This window comes from Crocuta crocuta, unplaced genomic scaffold (genome assembly GCF_008692635.1).
Source record: "Crocuta crocuta isolate KB4526 unplaced genomic scaffold, BGI_CrCroc_1.0 scaffold578, whole genome shotgun sequence".
Lineage (NCBI taxonomy): Eukaryota > Metazoa > Chordata > Mammalia > Carnivora > Hyaenidae > Crocuta > Crocuta crocuta.
In genome coordinates, this window is record NW_027527442.1 from 1,080,803 (window position 1) to 1,097,453 (window position 16,651).

The 16,651-nt window shown below is 35.6% G+C and overlaps 1 pseudogene; it reads left to right on the plus strand.

The window, feature by feature from the left end:
- The first annotated feature begins 2,994 nt into the window (after positions 1-2,994).
- On the plus strand, positions 2,995-14,195 carry LOC144229021 (UBX domain-containing protein 6 pseudogene; annotated as a pseudogene).
- Positions 14,196-16,651: the final 2,456 nt, after the last annotated feature.

Here is a 16,651-nt window from a genome sequence, read left to right on the forward strand (position 1 = left end):
GCCAATATTCCATCTGATGAAGGTTTTGTAATGAACTATAAATGATCATTCCAGGCCTAGCTATTAGCAGTTAAGAAATTCCTCTGTAGATTTTACTGCCATTGATAATTGCAGAAGAAGCCTGAATGAAATTCAGAGCTCTTTTACAAGAAATAATATACAAGGAAGAAAATATGATCAAATGCTAGAGACGGTGTTTTGTTAGTGGAGCCAGAGATAGATACTTAAAGAAATTTAAACACAGCCAGGAGCTGACCATGCGTTCTGTTTTTTATACTGTTCCAGAGACCAAATTTCTTACAATACAAAATCTGGCTCCAGGCTAATATGTTCCTACTTTTCAAAACTGTTTAAACTTAAAACCAAAACAAAAAAGATGTTCTTCTTATGCCACGAAGTGCCTAGAGACTTTGTTAAAATGCATATTCTTAGGAACCATTGGCAAATAATATGATTCATTTGGTCTTAGGTGGGACACAGGAATTAACATTTTTATCTCATCAGGAGATTCTGAAGTAAAGGGACCATGGATCATTTTTGATAAAATATTCCTCTAGACTAATACCTAGATTGTTGATCTTTAGCACTTAGAAAAGAGCTTGGTATATAACACTTTCTCAAAATATACTTACAGAATGAATGAATGAATGAATGAATGAATGCATACCTAATCTTTAAATGTCCTATTGTTGTTCCTAAATTAATTAGAAAATGTAAACTCTAAAAATTTCATACAAAGTTTTCAGTCTTGAAAAAATTGTAAACAATTTATACTCTTTAAAGACATAATTTTGTTTAACAGAGGACCATGGGGGAGAAGAAAGGGGGAAATAGTGGGGGAGAGAGAGAGAGGCAAACCATGAGAGACTCTTGAATGATGAGAACAAACTGAGGACTGATAGGTGTGTGAGGGGAGGGGGAGATGGGCATGGAGGAGGGTACTTGTGGGGATAAGTACTGGGTGTTATATGGAAACCAACTTGGCAATAAACCATTTGTAAAAAATAAATAAATAAGTAAATAAATAAATAAAATAAACAAAAAAACATAAACAATCTGAAATAATGATAAAATAATAAAAGGTAGTCATAAATAAATAAATAAATAAAGACTTAATGCAGCATTAAACTTGGTCTTGCTTATACCTTAATGAAGCTTGACAATACGTACACAGGCTTCAAATGATGATGAGCATGGATTGTCAGGAAAGACTCCTCAGTACAATCTTAAGGATAGAGGCAAGATCAATAGAGTAAACTGTCGGAAAACTAGGGGGTTGATATTTATATACACTGAGGACGTTTATCTCAACATTTTTGCAGCCAGAGATTGTTAAATGTCAAACAGCTATTCAAATATGTGATGAGACAATCTAGACCACAAATTTTTAATATTTCTGTCCTGCAAGTGTGCAAATTTCCAACTTAATTATTTTTCTTCCACCGTCAGCCTGGGAGGTTTTAGCAATGAATGAATCCATACCAGAAAAAAATAATTTTGTATCTGAGAGATTGAATTGCTACAGTTAAAAAAAAAAAAAGGATATAAAAGGTGTTGGGGAAAATAGATGCTCTGCTCTCCGGGGTTCATCCATCTGGTTCCAGTGGCTGAAAAAAATTGGCTTTCCTCAGTCACATGCACACAACCAAAACTTAAGAAGGCCCCCCTTCCTGTATTGGGTGACTAAAGTACACACTCAATGAGCAAGTCCTTGTGGCCTTCAAGGAAAGCTATACACCCATCTTCAACTCAATGGGTTGTAATCTTAAGGTGCAAGCACTGGGGTTATAGCTTCTTTGCATTAATCACATGAATCATACTAACTCCTTGAAAAAGAGAAAAAATTATGGAGCCAAATTTACATGTTTGATATTTATTCATTGAAAAAAAAAATAGATGCTTTTTTGTTTTTGTTTTTGTCCAGGCAATAGGGATAGATAATAATATCAGCCTGATTAAGTAAAACACTAAAAACCATCTATCTAAATTTCTCAGATTATAAATGAAATGTGAGATGTTTTACTTGAATAAAATTTAAACTTCTGCCACAAAATCAACAATGAATGGGACAAACCACTTCATGTATTTTACCCGGTTTTAAGATTAGCCTATAGTTCCTGCACTCATATTTGTAGTCTACCTACATCTACTCTGTATCAATTACATCACTTGGACAAAACGTTATCAGGATAGCTGTCACATTCTCTGCTTTTTTCGTCAGTCCTTAGCTAGATAAACAATTACAAGTGTGTACACAGAAACTTACCAAAACATAATCATGGCTACATATATATTTAAGTTTGAAAATAAATATACTCCAAATAGCAATAAACATTATAGGTCTCTAGTTAACTTGTTATGCTGTAACTTTTCTCAATCTACGTATTCATCTTTCATGTAAAAACTCTTAGGACACTGACTGCTTTTTATTTATCCCATTAGGGACCAGAAATTATTACAAAATAGCATTCACTTTCTATCTTATGAATTCGTTTTCTTATTCTCTTTTAAAGGAAAATTTTTTTTAATGTCTTATTTATTTCTAGGATTGAGAGAGAGAGACAGCGTGAGCAGGGGAGGGTCAGAGAGAGAGGGAGTCACAGACCGAAACAGGCTCCAGGCTCTGAGCTGGCAGTCAGCACAGAGCCCGACGCAGGGCTCGAACCCACAAACCGCAAGATCATGACCTAAGCGAAAGTCGGACGCTTAACCGACTAAGCCACCCAGGCGCCCCTCTTATTCTCTTTTAAAGTCATACATTTTATACTTCAGCGGTGTTTACTTCTCTTTCCAATTAGTAGCTTTAAAAAATACCCTTTTATACCAATTACGGAATATATCTAGGCAAACATGGCCTAACTATATTATTTGTGTTATGGAAACTTTCACAATAAATCAATTTCTATTTAAAGCAATCTTCAATTTATTAAATTTTGCATTATGCATTATGCCTAATTAAAAATAAGAAGGCTCAGCAGCAAGAAGGCTCAAACAATGTGCACCTGCTTCCAAACCATGGTAAGTAGAAATATTATACAACATCTCTGTTCTCAAAATGAAAGTTTTACATTGTTCAATTTTATCTTTTTTGTTGTAATTCCAGCAGAAACTGTGGCCTCTGTTGAATGTGGCCTTTGAATTCACCCAGCCTCGGCTGGATTCTCTCCCAGTAACCCAGGAGAAACTCACACTTCAAATAAATAAAAGAAACTAAATTTTCACTTAAACTCACCTGTGTGCACAGAAGCAGCTTTTCCCCCTGTTAAGTGGAAATTTCTGTGAGTTGACAGGTATATTATCCAGAGCCTCAGATACTTCAAAGGCTTCTCACAATTTAAGGAACACGTGAAAAATCTTAATGTGAAAGTCAGAATATTCTATTTTATCAATGTCTGGTCTTATAATTAATATAATTTTCTTGGAGTGTTTGTTCTATTGTGTTGAAAACAAAAAAAAGTGTACAAATTATAAGTATTAGAGCCAAATAATGGAACATATATGATCTGTCATTGATTTTTAAAATAAACATCAAAAGAAATTTTGAACAAAAGGAAAACAAAGGGCATATTAAAAAGTCATATTTAAACAACTGATTTCATTTTATATAAAATAAGTTTATATGTAATTTGTTAATATAGGGATGATAGGATATTGAAAAGGTGAAGGGACTATACAGAAAATATCCCTTCATCTGGTAAGCTTCCGAAACAATTGATGTCCAGGTTTCACCTTCAGATTCCAATTCCATTGGTCTGAATAGACTAGGTCAAAGGATAGAAAGTTTCAGTTACGTGGGAAGAGTAAGTTGTGGAGATCCCACGTGCAGCATGGTGACTATAGGAGCAGTTCTGCATTGTAAACCTGAAATTTTTAAGAGGATGGATCTCAAGTGCTCTCAGCACAAGGGAAAAAATAATAATAAAATGGTAATAGATATGTTAATTAACTTGATTCTGGTGATCCTTTCAAAATATCAGACTGTACACCTAAAATGTATACAATTCCTGGGGCGCCTGGGTGGCTCAGTTGGTGAGGCATCCGACTTCGGCTCAGGTCATGATCTTGTCGTTCCTGAGTTCAAGCCCCACATCACTCTCTGTGCTGCCAGCTCAGAGCGTGGGTTCTGTTTCAGATTCTGTCTCTCTGTCTTTCTGTCTCTCTGTCTCTCTCTCTCTCTCTGCCCCTTCCCCATTTTCATTCTATCTCTCAAAAATAAACATGAAAATATTTATTTTAAATGTATACACTTCCTATCTGTCAATTATACCTCAGTAGAGCTAAAAAATGAGAAAAACCCTCCCAGGTGATTCTAATTGGGTCAGTCTTGAGAACTGTGCTAAGAAATGAAGACAAAATAAAACAAAACAAATTATCCTAATATTTGATTTTTTGCAAAATGTGTCACGTTTCTATTCAATAAAATTATTGTGTTTTGTTTTTTGACTGAAAACTTTCATAAAATTTTTCCTAGTAGCCTCCTTTAATTTCAGTATCATTGCTGTTATGTTGATTATAAATTTATTTCAGACCAAAAAAAAATCAATTTCTGAGATATTTAAGTTATATATGGAGCAACATATTTTACAGATAGTTATTCTGTAAGCTTCTACACTCTGTGTGTGCTACATTAACATTCTTTTTTCTTTTAATTTTTTAAAATATTTACTTATTTGTGAGAGAGAAAAAGACAGAGTATGAGCTGAGGAAGAGCATAAAGAGGGGAAACACAGAATCCAAAGCAGGGTCCAGGATCTGAGCTGTCAGCACAGAGCCCAGTGTGGGGCTGGAACCTACAAACAGTGAGATCATGACCTGAGCTTAACAAACTGAGCCCTCCAGGTGCCTTTGCTGTATTAACATTTTTAAATGTTTTATTTATTTTTGAGAGAGAAAGAGACAGAGTACCAGCAGGGGAGGGGTAGAGATAGAGAAGACACAGAATCTGAAGCAGATTACAGGCTCTGAGCTGTCAACACAGAGCCCAATATGGGGTTTGAACTTTTAAACTGCAAGATTATGACTCCAGCCAAAATCAGATGCTTAACCGACTGAACCACCCAGGTGCCCTTGAGCATTCTTTATCAAAATAATAATAATAATAAATAAACAAATAAAGAGAGGAAATTTCTAAATATATAAAGGATAAACAAAAGTTAATTAAAACTGCATTACTTTTAAAGCACAATTTTAATGAAAAAAATGCCAGTTTTCCCGTTGAATTGAGTAATTTGTATAGCTTATTTTCACTGTACAACTACAAATTTCCTACTTGATTCTGTACTCTGCAATGTTATCAAAAGAGAATGTAGTTTCAGATAATAGTTCTTAAAACAAAAAGGGAAAATGTACTTTTGCACCTTGTATATTGTTTTCACCAATTACATTTTCAGTTCATTTACATTTTCATTCCTACTAGTTCATATCCTACTGAATATGAAGACTGAATGCCTGTTACTTGAATATATTTAGCTTAGTATCTTATCATGGTGCACTTTACATTGAAATATCTAGATTATTAAAGTTTCAATGGGTGATTTCTTAAATTTATTAACTACATTATCATGTTATGTACATTTTAATTTACAACCTGAATTAGTAGCTTGTATTATTGTCATTAAGAAAAATAGGAAAAAAATACTAGCAATTATAAGCAGTATGAGTTGATGTAAGCATTTTTGTTAGCCCTGAAGCAGTTCTGATAGTTTTATTGTCTTAATCAACTTAGTCAACTCTCTTTATTGCTCTTTGGAGGTGGTAGTTTTGAACACATGCTGGGGTGTTAGTTCACTGCTGCCAAATTAAAAATGATAATTCTCATGCGTGAAATAACTGTATGGACTAATGACCAAATATCTTTATAATGTGAGACACTGTTGCAGCAGGCGGCCAAACAATTATACACCATAACATAATATATCCCTAAAGTAAAGAAAAAATAAAGACACTTGGATAGAATCAAAGCAAAGGCATTAAGAAGAAAATATATGTATAGATAGGTAGATAATATACATCAATAATTAATAGAAGCTAAAGATTTAATATTTTATTTTAAATTGTAAAAATACAAACTCTGTTCTAAATGTTTAATTCCATGGGTATTTATGGAATATATGTTTATTGTGCATCCATAAGAAAAGTTAAAATGTGATTAAAGAGCCAAAATTATCAGAGCTCTTGACCTTGTGGAATTGGTAGTCAGTTTTTCAGGGTATTTACCTCTGGTAAGTGTAGCATTGGTTGGGAAAATTCTGAAAATTAAGACTGATTATGGCAAATAAATTTCTGGAAAGAGTGACCCGTAGGCAAGGTGTAGATTATGAAATGTATTATATTTAAAGCTTGACTTTGAAATTTATCTTGAAGACAAAGAATAGTCACCTAATAAGCTTACATTACACAGCTGTATTAGTCTTTCAACAAGATGGAGGTTGTGTTTGAAGAAAGCAGATAGATTGATAATGACTTGTCTGTAACAATCCAGATTTAGTTTCAGTATAAGCAATAATGAAATAATGGCTGTGAAAGGAGATTATAGACCATATTCAATTCATTTATAGAAATTAGAGGTACATGTTTTTGTGACAACTTAGAGAAGGCATTTGATTAAAACAAAAATACAAAACAAAACTCTAGTGTAATCTCCCAGATATTAGCTTGAATACATAAAACTAAAAATGATGCACACACTGAGTGATCAAGTACCCCCAAAGGGGAAATTGTTATTGAGGATAAGAAAATAAATATAATTTAGAATCTTGCTTATCAGAGAGAGAGTTCTAAGTGACCAATAGCTTTGGCACCACGTGGGAGTTTGTGAGAAGTGCCCAATTTGACTCCCTAAAGACCTGTTGAATCAAAGTCTGTATTTAACACAATACCTAGGTAGTCCAAAATCACATATATGATTTAGAACATATTAAATGTAAGTTGCTTATATTACACCAGGGTTGAAACAGAAATATAAATTATGAATATCAGTAGAGAGTGTAGAATGGGAATATAAGTTTTAGAAACATCAGTAGAAATAGCCATGAAAAGATTTAAAATTTTCTGAAGAGAATATATAGAAAGAAAATAGATTGGGAACTTTAACATTCAAAGAGAAGATAGATGAAGGGGCAATGAAAGAAGCTAAGAAGAAAGAGTCTCTAAAAGGAAGTTGAGATTATAATAATGTCATATAATTCATTCCAAGGGGAGGGAAAGAGAATCTTAGTAAGATTAATATTTTTCCTAAGGAACAATCTAAAAAAAACCTACTGGATACGGGAATAAGAGAACTATTGGTCAGAGTGCAAGCACTTAGAATGAAATAATAAAGTCAGGAGACAGATCACAACACATTGGGTGACTGGTAGGTGAGAAAGAGAATAAAGAAACTTTGTGTGTGTCTTCAAGGAGATAAAATGGTGGTTAGGTGTGGTAGGAAATCGGTAAAATATTCCCCAAGGATTCCAATCCTAGTATAGTACTCTCTGCTTGAGTGTAAGCTGGTATTACTGATTGGCTTTAAAATTTTTCCTGAAGCCATGGGATGTCAACAATGAAATTATATTACAAAAAGACTTTTGTTTCCATTTTAGGCAACCTCTTCTGCCTCTTGCCCTTTCACTTCGTGGCAATCCACCTGCCATTTTGTAAGCTACTCATCAAGTGATTGAGCTTGGAAGCAGAATCTAGCCCAAAGAACCCTTGAGATACCTGCAACCTCAAAGTTAATAACTTAACTGCAGACTCTTGAGAGACCAGTCACAAAACTACCCAATTAGGCTGCACCTAAATTCCTGACTAACAGAAAACATCTAATAACAAATGATTAGTTTTTTGTTATTGTTGCTGCTACTATTGTTGTTTCTATTTTATCTATTTATTTATTTAAGAGAGAGAGAGGGAGAGCATGAACAAGAAAAAGGGGCAAAGGGAGAGAGAGAATCCCCTGCAGGCTCTATGCTCACCTGAGAGCCCGATGTGTGGCTCCATCCCACAACCTTGGGATCATGACCTGAGCAGAAATTGAGTCTGACACTTACCCGACTGACCCACCAGGGGTCCTGATTGAATTTTTTTAAGCCAGTAAGATTGGAGGTAATTTTTATGTAGCAATAGATAATTATTAAAGGATAATAGTTATAATAGATAATAGATAATGCAGATTTTGGTACCTAGAATTGGGATGTTTCCCTAATGTTTATGTAGAAGAGGCATTTGCAACCAGATAGTGGACACCTGGATAGAGGAGAGTGATTGATTGTATAGGCTTAAAAGTGCATTGAATACACTTCATAGAATATAAGACTTTGAGGAGCCTGTGGATGAGTGAGGAAAAGACTACTGAAAAGTGAAGGAAAAGCAATCATTATTAAGAGAAATTTAATAAACACTGTCATCTGCAATTATGCAGAAAGTAGAACATATGACTAATGACCTAGATGATCTACCTAAAATTTCAGAACAGTGTTGAAGGTGCTAGCTGGTTTATTCTTGCTATTTAGAGTAAAGTGTTAGAGGAGAGAAATAATTTGAGAAAAGAATTACTAAAAGAAGGAAACCAGGATTGATGGTTTTGAAAAAAAAATCAAGTGCTAAAATTAAGAAAAGACTTCAGCACAGATTCGGAGATCCAGGGCACTACCAGGATAATATGGTATGAATTTGAAGCTGAAGGTGTGACTGTGAAATCTTTTATTAAGACCTCAGGAAGATCAAAGGTGGTGCCTCCGAGTTCTGTTCAGTTACATAAAAGGCCCTTTAAAAAGATTAAGAATGTGCTAGCCAGGCCCTCTTAATCAAACAACAGGGTCTCTCTGAAGTGTAAGGGGTTGCCCTCAGCCTTCTCAACAGGAGCTGAAAGTAGAGATCGACTTCTATCTAAGAGATTTGTTGTTGTGTCTTTTATCTAATGGGATGAGCCCCCAAGAGATGTATGAAAGACCCACAGAGTCCTTTTAATACTTATATATGCAGAAGCATTACCAGATTGAATTGGAAAAGTGTCATTGAGCTCCCCTAAACATCTATAGTCAGAAAGAGGCTGTGGGGTTCCTGGGTGGCTCAGTTGGTTAAGGGTTTGACTTCAGCTCGGGTCATGATCTCCCTTTCCGTGGGTTCAAGCCCCACGTTGGGCTCTGTGATGAGAGCTCAGAGGCTGGAGCCTACTTCAGATTCTCTGTCTGTCTCTCTCTGCCCCTCCTCCACTCATGCTCTATCTCTCAAAAATAAATAAATACTTAACAAAGAAAGAAAGAAAGAAAGAAAAGAAAGAAAGAAAGAAAGAAAAGAAATCGGCTGTGAACACTCCTCAGCTGCAGATGTGTCTTTTTTAAGAAATGGAAAATGACTCTAAGAGCTCAGAAGGCAGAGGTCTCGGAAGCCTATTGCCCTCAATCTAACCTGACATAACCGGGGCCTTCCTGAAGTTGGACTCTAACCTTTTGTGAGAATCTGAGCAAGAGGGACTGGATTCCTGACCCACAAAAGTGTGTTACTTTAAGTGGTTAAATCTTGGTGTAATAGAAAAATTATTCAGAGAGAGAGAGAGAGAGAGAAGAACATTAAACAACATATTTGTGTAGATGGGAATTGGTAGGAAAAGCAAGAGTATAGATGTTTGGATTATCCTTGGTTATGAGATGTGATATTTATTTCCTGAGATAAAGAAGAAGTAATTAATAATTTGGGAATAGAGCTTGAGAATATGCTTTGTCGATGATCTCTATGTTCTTGAGAAATTGAGATATAGCAGCCTTCTGTTTAAAATAATCAAGTTGAATTTGAATAAAAGAAATCTGTAGGAATTTGAAAATGATCAAACAAGAGACAACACACACACACACACACAAATGGTCAGAAAGTTCTAAAGGCAAAACATAAATCAGAGCTAACATATTGATTTTGCAGGATAGATAGAATGGAGGTCATTGCGATGAACGGCTTATATGTAGTTTCATGGAAAAAAAGAATGCTTTACTTGGCCACGGTTTCTTCAAAGTAGAAGCCTCAAGAAGAATAGGGACAAGGGTTTTCTGGATATAACTAAGCAACTATTGAAGTGATGAATTATGGGACCTATTGCAAATAAGAAAATGCATAGCAATACCAAAAAGCCTCAGCAGATTAGAAAGGAATGGTGGGGTCTAATACCTGATATACTTGGATCTGGGGATTAAGAAAAGGAAAGAATGTGATTGGAGACTGTGATTTTGAAAATTGAGTGTTCAGAGTATGAAGTGCATGGTCTAGCCATTACAGTTCATGATAAAGTAAAGAGAAAGTGCACTTCAGTGATACAGTATAACATGAGGCATAGACTTTATGGGTTACAGCAGGGGTGATTATGGATAAGAGACATGTGCCAAAATGCTGTGGAAGATGACCAATCCCAGTGTTTAGAAAATGTGTGATTAATAGATATAGAACTATATAGATTATATATAGAAAATTATATATAGAAAATATGTAGATTAATAGTGTACTTTGTATATTCCCTTGACAGTATACTCCTAGGACAATAGTTCTAAATATAAAACAAAATTTGAGGCTGTAGAGATGCCGAAATATCCACATTTCACAATATTCTCTGGGCCTAAGAGAAATAATAAAAAATAATTTGTGTCCTAAATGATATTTATTATAAAAATATAAGAAAGATCTCTGTGTTGTACCTTTCTAACCTTAATAATATGCATTTTTGAAATATACTTAAATATGTTTAATCATTATGAAAATAATAGGAAAGAATTTGGAAAATGAAGAACTTAAATGCAACAATATCACCTATCATGCCTGCATTCAGAAATGAAATTCTCTTGATATTATGAAATATTTTCTTTTAGCCTCTCATTCATTCACAAACTTAAACCCAGAAATGTACAAATATACATATTGTTGTCACATATTCGGTTTCATATCTCACTTTAAATGATCAATTATAACAGTGATATTAAAATATTAAATTAAATCATTGATATTTTCCTACATTGATATTTTCCTACAGCTGAGATACTTCTTTTAACAATTTATGTTCATCATACAGGTTTATCCTCATTTACTTAACTATTTTCCTATTTTATCAGAAATAGAGATGTTTCTATTATTTTTTTATTTGAAAGTAATATAAGCATCCTAATGTACACATCTTTAAGCGCAATACTATTTTTTAAGGTAAATAGTGCAAATGTGCTTGTTAGATTATAGGGTATGACATTTTTTTCTTTTACTGGAGATAAGATGTATGCTGCTGAGTTAGTATTATAAATGTGTTGCCTTTCATACTCTTCAGCTTTGTAATAGTGATTTTTCTCAATTTGCAATAACTATTATTGAGTATCTAGAGTACATGCAGTCTTGTTATCTGGCTGGTAACCATAATTACCAGTGGTTTTAGTCAAATAGGAAAAATAATACCTAAAGAATCACAGGTAAATGAATTTAGTTTAACTCAACACATACTATGTTACATCATATTTTGAGAACGTATACCTATCACCTTCATGTCTCATGCTGGGGCTTGACTTCTGCAGGACAGGCTGTTGGGAAGGGGTGACGAATGTGCAGTGGGAGAGAACAAGAACTACCAGAACCCCACGAGCATCCATAGGTACCCACATAGGGACTGGACCCCCTATCAGTTCTCACTAACTTGGTGTAGATGTTGTATAGGAGAAACTGACACTCTTCTCAGAACTAAACACACACTTGACCCAGGAATCAGAGTCCAAAGGAGGACTAGGGGAGGTAGAACTGTTACAGGCTGAACTCTGTGCATCAAGTTAAGTCTCAAATAACTAAATGACCATGAATGTGTATCAGCTAAGAAAGTGCCCGATGACACTGACCCTGACCTTCTGAACATAAAAAAGCAATATGGCTGCTGCCTTACTGCAACCCTCTAAACCTAGCTCAAAAATGTTTCTTGTGTACTACCTTAACCAGAATATACAGGAAAGAGCATCCTGGGAGACTGACTTCAGCTGGGCAAAGTGGACATTTACATAGCCACCACATACAGTCAAAGTCTTTTCTTTCAGATTATTATAGTGTTCTTGACATTATTGTTTTATTGCACATAGCACACCTTCTTTGACCTTTGATTTTGATTTAAAGAGAATGAATACTCAATAATACTTAAAAAAATAATTCGAATGCAGGACATTCTTAGACTTTTAAAATATATATTGCCCAATATTTCATAACTTTCTTGTCCTCTTCTCAAAATGGCATCAGTGATTTTTTGTTAATGTAACATTATTAGGTTATATAAAATTACTTAATTTTGTTTTCACAGAAACAACAATGCTCTTTCTTTTTCATTTATATTTTATAGGTGTTTGTGATTGTTAAACAGATGAAGCAATTATAAGAAAATGTGCCGCCAGTCTAAACAGACTTGGAAACAAAACAACATAATGTTGTTAAGCATGCAACTCTTTTGGTGGGAGGAGAAGTTCATGACCATAATTGAGAGTAACCTACTTATCACTAATTTTCAGCCTGCCTTGGGCATCCACAGTCAATATATTTTATGGATGAAGAGGAGACATCAGCTAGTGGGTTATGCCTGTTAAACAGTGTTCTGTCAAGAAAACAATTCCAAGTTTCCACCAACTTCCATAACTACATACAAATCTTTTATAAAACATAAACATGCATATATGGACATTCTTACATACATAAATACACACAGTTATATGTATGCAGAGAGATAGATACCTAGATACACAGCAGATTAGATAGGCCCTGGACTCTATTCATAGCTATATAGTATGCTGGAGTTGGCTCTTACTGGCCTACAAAAGCATCTTTTCTCAAATCAACATTGTCATCGTATTGGTGACTTGACCTGAGGCATAGGGAGAATATTTACACTATGAAATTGATAAATACTATGAATATGAACTTGGGAGAAAGTCATTGTAGGAGAAAAGCCAGTTCTCAAACTTTTGCCAGCACACCACCTCCTGTGTGTATTGTACATGCATATGCACAAACACATACTTGCAACTATTTTAGAACTATCTCAATATATATGAAACATTTCATTATTTTAAACCACCCCCTGGTAAACTATATTTATTTGTTTCTAAGATGTAAAGATTTCTTGTTTACTTAGAACCTATCATAAATACTGTTATATAGTTGCAATTGCCTCAGATCTCTTTTCTCTTTGGTGTTTTATAAATAATTGTATGTCTTATAATCCACAATGTCATATCTTTGAAATGTTATGCAATATGACACATGTATTATATGGTTAGTCATTCTGTTTTTGCTGAATTTTTAGTTTCCCATTTTTTTGTGATTACAGATGTTACAATGAATACATTATTAGTGTACACTTCTGATTTGGTCACCTGCCAAAGACCTATCAGTTAGGATCAGATGTAAGTGGAAAGTGTCCTGGTCTGCTCTAGCAGAAACAGCCCAGAGCTTAAGGCCCCACATCTCTCAAGATGCCAACTGGAACCCCAGTGGGAAAAGAATTGAGAGCTGAAGCAACTGTCAGTAGCAGTCCAGAAGCCCCAGGTGACTGAGCCCAAAGAGGAAGGTTTGACCCATCTGGAGGTGCCTAGAATCTACTTCACCTACCTACTCACAGTGGTCACCCGAAGGAAGGTCCAGCAGGATGCCCCTGTCAAGGAGGCCATTCTCACACACTTTTCTACCAACCCAGTGACTATCTCCATCATGATGATCTACACATTTGACAGGGTGAAGGTGAGCATGGACATTACTGGTAAGCAATTAGACAATGTCTACCTACATTGTGAGAAGGAGAGGTACCAAAAGAGCAAGCTGCAGAGTACGGTGTGTCAGCAGTGTGTTAACTATGAGTAAGGGACCCAGGAGTTTTTTGAGGTCATTGGTATCCAGAAGACAATGGTTCTAGCTCCCAGTTGGGAGGGTTCCCTGCCCCCAGAGTTTTATTGCCTAAGCCAAGTCTCTTTGACACAGCCCAAGAATCTGGAGAGGGACAAGGAGCAGCTGTTGAGCACTAAGCCAGAGCCAGGCAAGCTGGACCTACAGTGCCAGGTGTTTGACCCTTGCCCCTGATTTGCCAGTTCCATCCATCTGGGAACCCCGTCAACCTTACAAAAGACTTAATCAAGCAGCGACAGAGGCCCAGGTCTCAGGCGATGGAGCTGCAGCATGCTGCTGCCCAAAACCAGGAGGAAGAGGGAAGAGGACTAGAAATATGAATATATACCTACAAGCTATTGCATAGCCGCTTCCCCAAAGGCTGCCTTCTCTAAGGGACCTCTTATGTCTGGCAGTGGAGTGTAGCCACTACTGCACTTGTTCCTCGGAGGGCTTTGCAGAGTGACTGGCTGCCTTTCCAGCTGCTGGCCGCAGGAGGGCAGAAGTTGTTGCAGGATGAGAACCTGGGCTTCAAGTATGAACTAGTGCCTTCAACTCTCCTGACTTTCTCCTGGGACACAGCTATGCTAGAAGACATGGAAGCCAGGAGAGCCAAGCTGAACTTACCTATCTTGAAGCTCCAGCTTCTGTGGGTCATCTAGACATGTTGGTGAAATAAAAGCTGGGTTGGCTTCACAATAAATAAATACACAAATACTACAAATAAAATAAATAAAATAAAATACAATAAAATAATAAAATAAAATAACTAATAATATATACATTATGAAGCTAAAATTGAAGGTTAGATTTATGTAAGTAGATAGATTGAAAGAAATAGAATGAGTAGTTCAAGAGCATTTTCATCTTAAATCTTGTTAGATAATTCTAATTTCGTAGCCTAAAAAAATATTATCAGATACTATTGCAACAGTGACTGTTACCATCATATTTAGTTTCTGTACAAAATTTGTTTCAATGAATATTTATGTCTTACTATAGGAAACACTTAAAAAGATTGTTGATATAAACTGGAGTGGAGCTTGCATTATTTTAGGGAGTGAAGAGCAATGTATAAGCTAAATAAATAAGAACATACATGCAAAAAGAAGATAATTAAACTAAGGTCATACAATTTAGAATGGATAATGGCTAATTTAAACTGGTGGGATCCTAAGATGAATGACAAGAAGGAACCAATGAAGAAAAGAATAAAGGAAGAATATTTTCTATCTGGAATTCCAAATATTGAGACAGTGTTCATGTTAAAGATATGGTAAGAAGGCTAGTATGGCTGGAACATAATAGATGAGTAGGAGAATTATATAACAAGAAATCAGACAGGCAAATATGAAAGAGATCAGGATAAGGAGTTTGGATTTTATTCTTTTAAAAAATTTTTAATGTTTTTATTTATTTTTGAGAGAGAGAGACAGGGTGTGAGCCAGGAAGAGGGAGAGAGAGAGGGAGCCACAGAATCCAAAGCTGCCTCCAGGCTCTGAGCTGTCAGCGCAGAGCGTGATGCAAGGCTTGAACCCACAAACTGTGAGGTCATGACCTTAGTTGAAGTCGGACACTTAACTGACTGAGCCTCCCAGGCGCCCCAAAGAGTTGGGATTTTATTCTATGGGAAGGAACACTATTGGAAGGTTTCATACAGGACAAATATTTAGGTGTTTAAATTACCACCATGGCTTCTAAGCAAAGAAAAGGTAGTAGGAAATCAAAAGTGGAGCAAGGGAAGCCTGCTAGTTTGTTTGGACTGCCATAACAAAATACCATAGACTGAATGGCTTAAACAACAGAAGTTTGTTTCTCACAGTTTTAGGGGCTGTGAAGCCCAAGATCAAGGTGCCATTATGGTCAGGTTCTGGTAAGAAGTCTCTATGTAGGTTGCAGATGATGCCTTTCTGGCTGTGTTTTCACATGGCTGAGAGAGGAGAGAGCAAACTGACTGCTATCTCTTTTTATAAGGGTACTAATCCCATCAGGAGGGCTCCACCCTCATGACCTCATCTAAACCAAATTATCTCCCAAAGGCCCGTGTCTAAATATAATCACATTGAGGGTTAGAACTTGAATATATGACTGGGGCTGGGATGGGGGGTAAGAGAAGACAAGACAAAATTCAATCCATAGCACTGAAAAAAACTGCAATAGTCTGATTGAGAACAGATGGTGGCTCAGATCAAGGTCGTATTGAAGGAAGAAAGAAACAGCATCTCTGGAAGTGGATCTACTTTAATGATAGAGTTAAGAATGGTCATAATAGATCAATTGTGGTTTGACGAAATTAGATGATTGAAACATAACTCCAAGATGTCTGACTTGAGTGATAAGAGTGGTGCCATTTATGAATATGGAAAACTCAGATTTAGAGAAAAATATCAATATTTCTGCTATGGCAAACTTGCCTTCAGCTTCTGAAAAGGGATCCAAATTGCAAAATCAAATAAATTGTTGAATTTATGAGTTTGTATTTTTCTGGAAAAGCTGAGATAGAGTCTGGGGAAACAGAACACATAAGTAGTGTATATTGTTAGGCAATTGGATAGAATCACCTACATAAATGTATAAATAGAGAGAAGTAAAAAGTTCAAGACTGAGTTAAGGCTTAGCACTAACACTCACAAGTTGAGCAAATGAGGAAGGACCAAAAATAGATACTAAGGAAAGCTGATGAATCAGAAAGAAAAATGGGACAATATGGAGTTAAGAAGTCAAGAGAAGGAAGTACATAAATGATGAAGTTATCCACTGTTTTGACAATTTAAATGATATGCTGACAGTAGAAGAC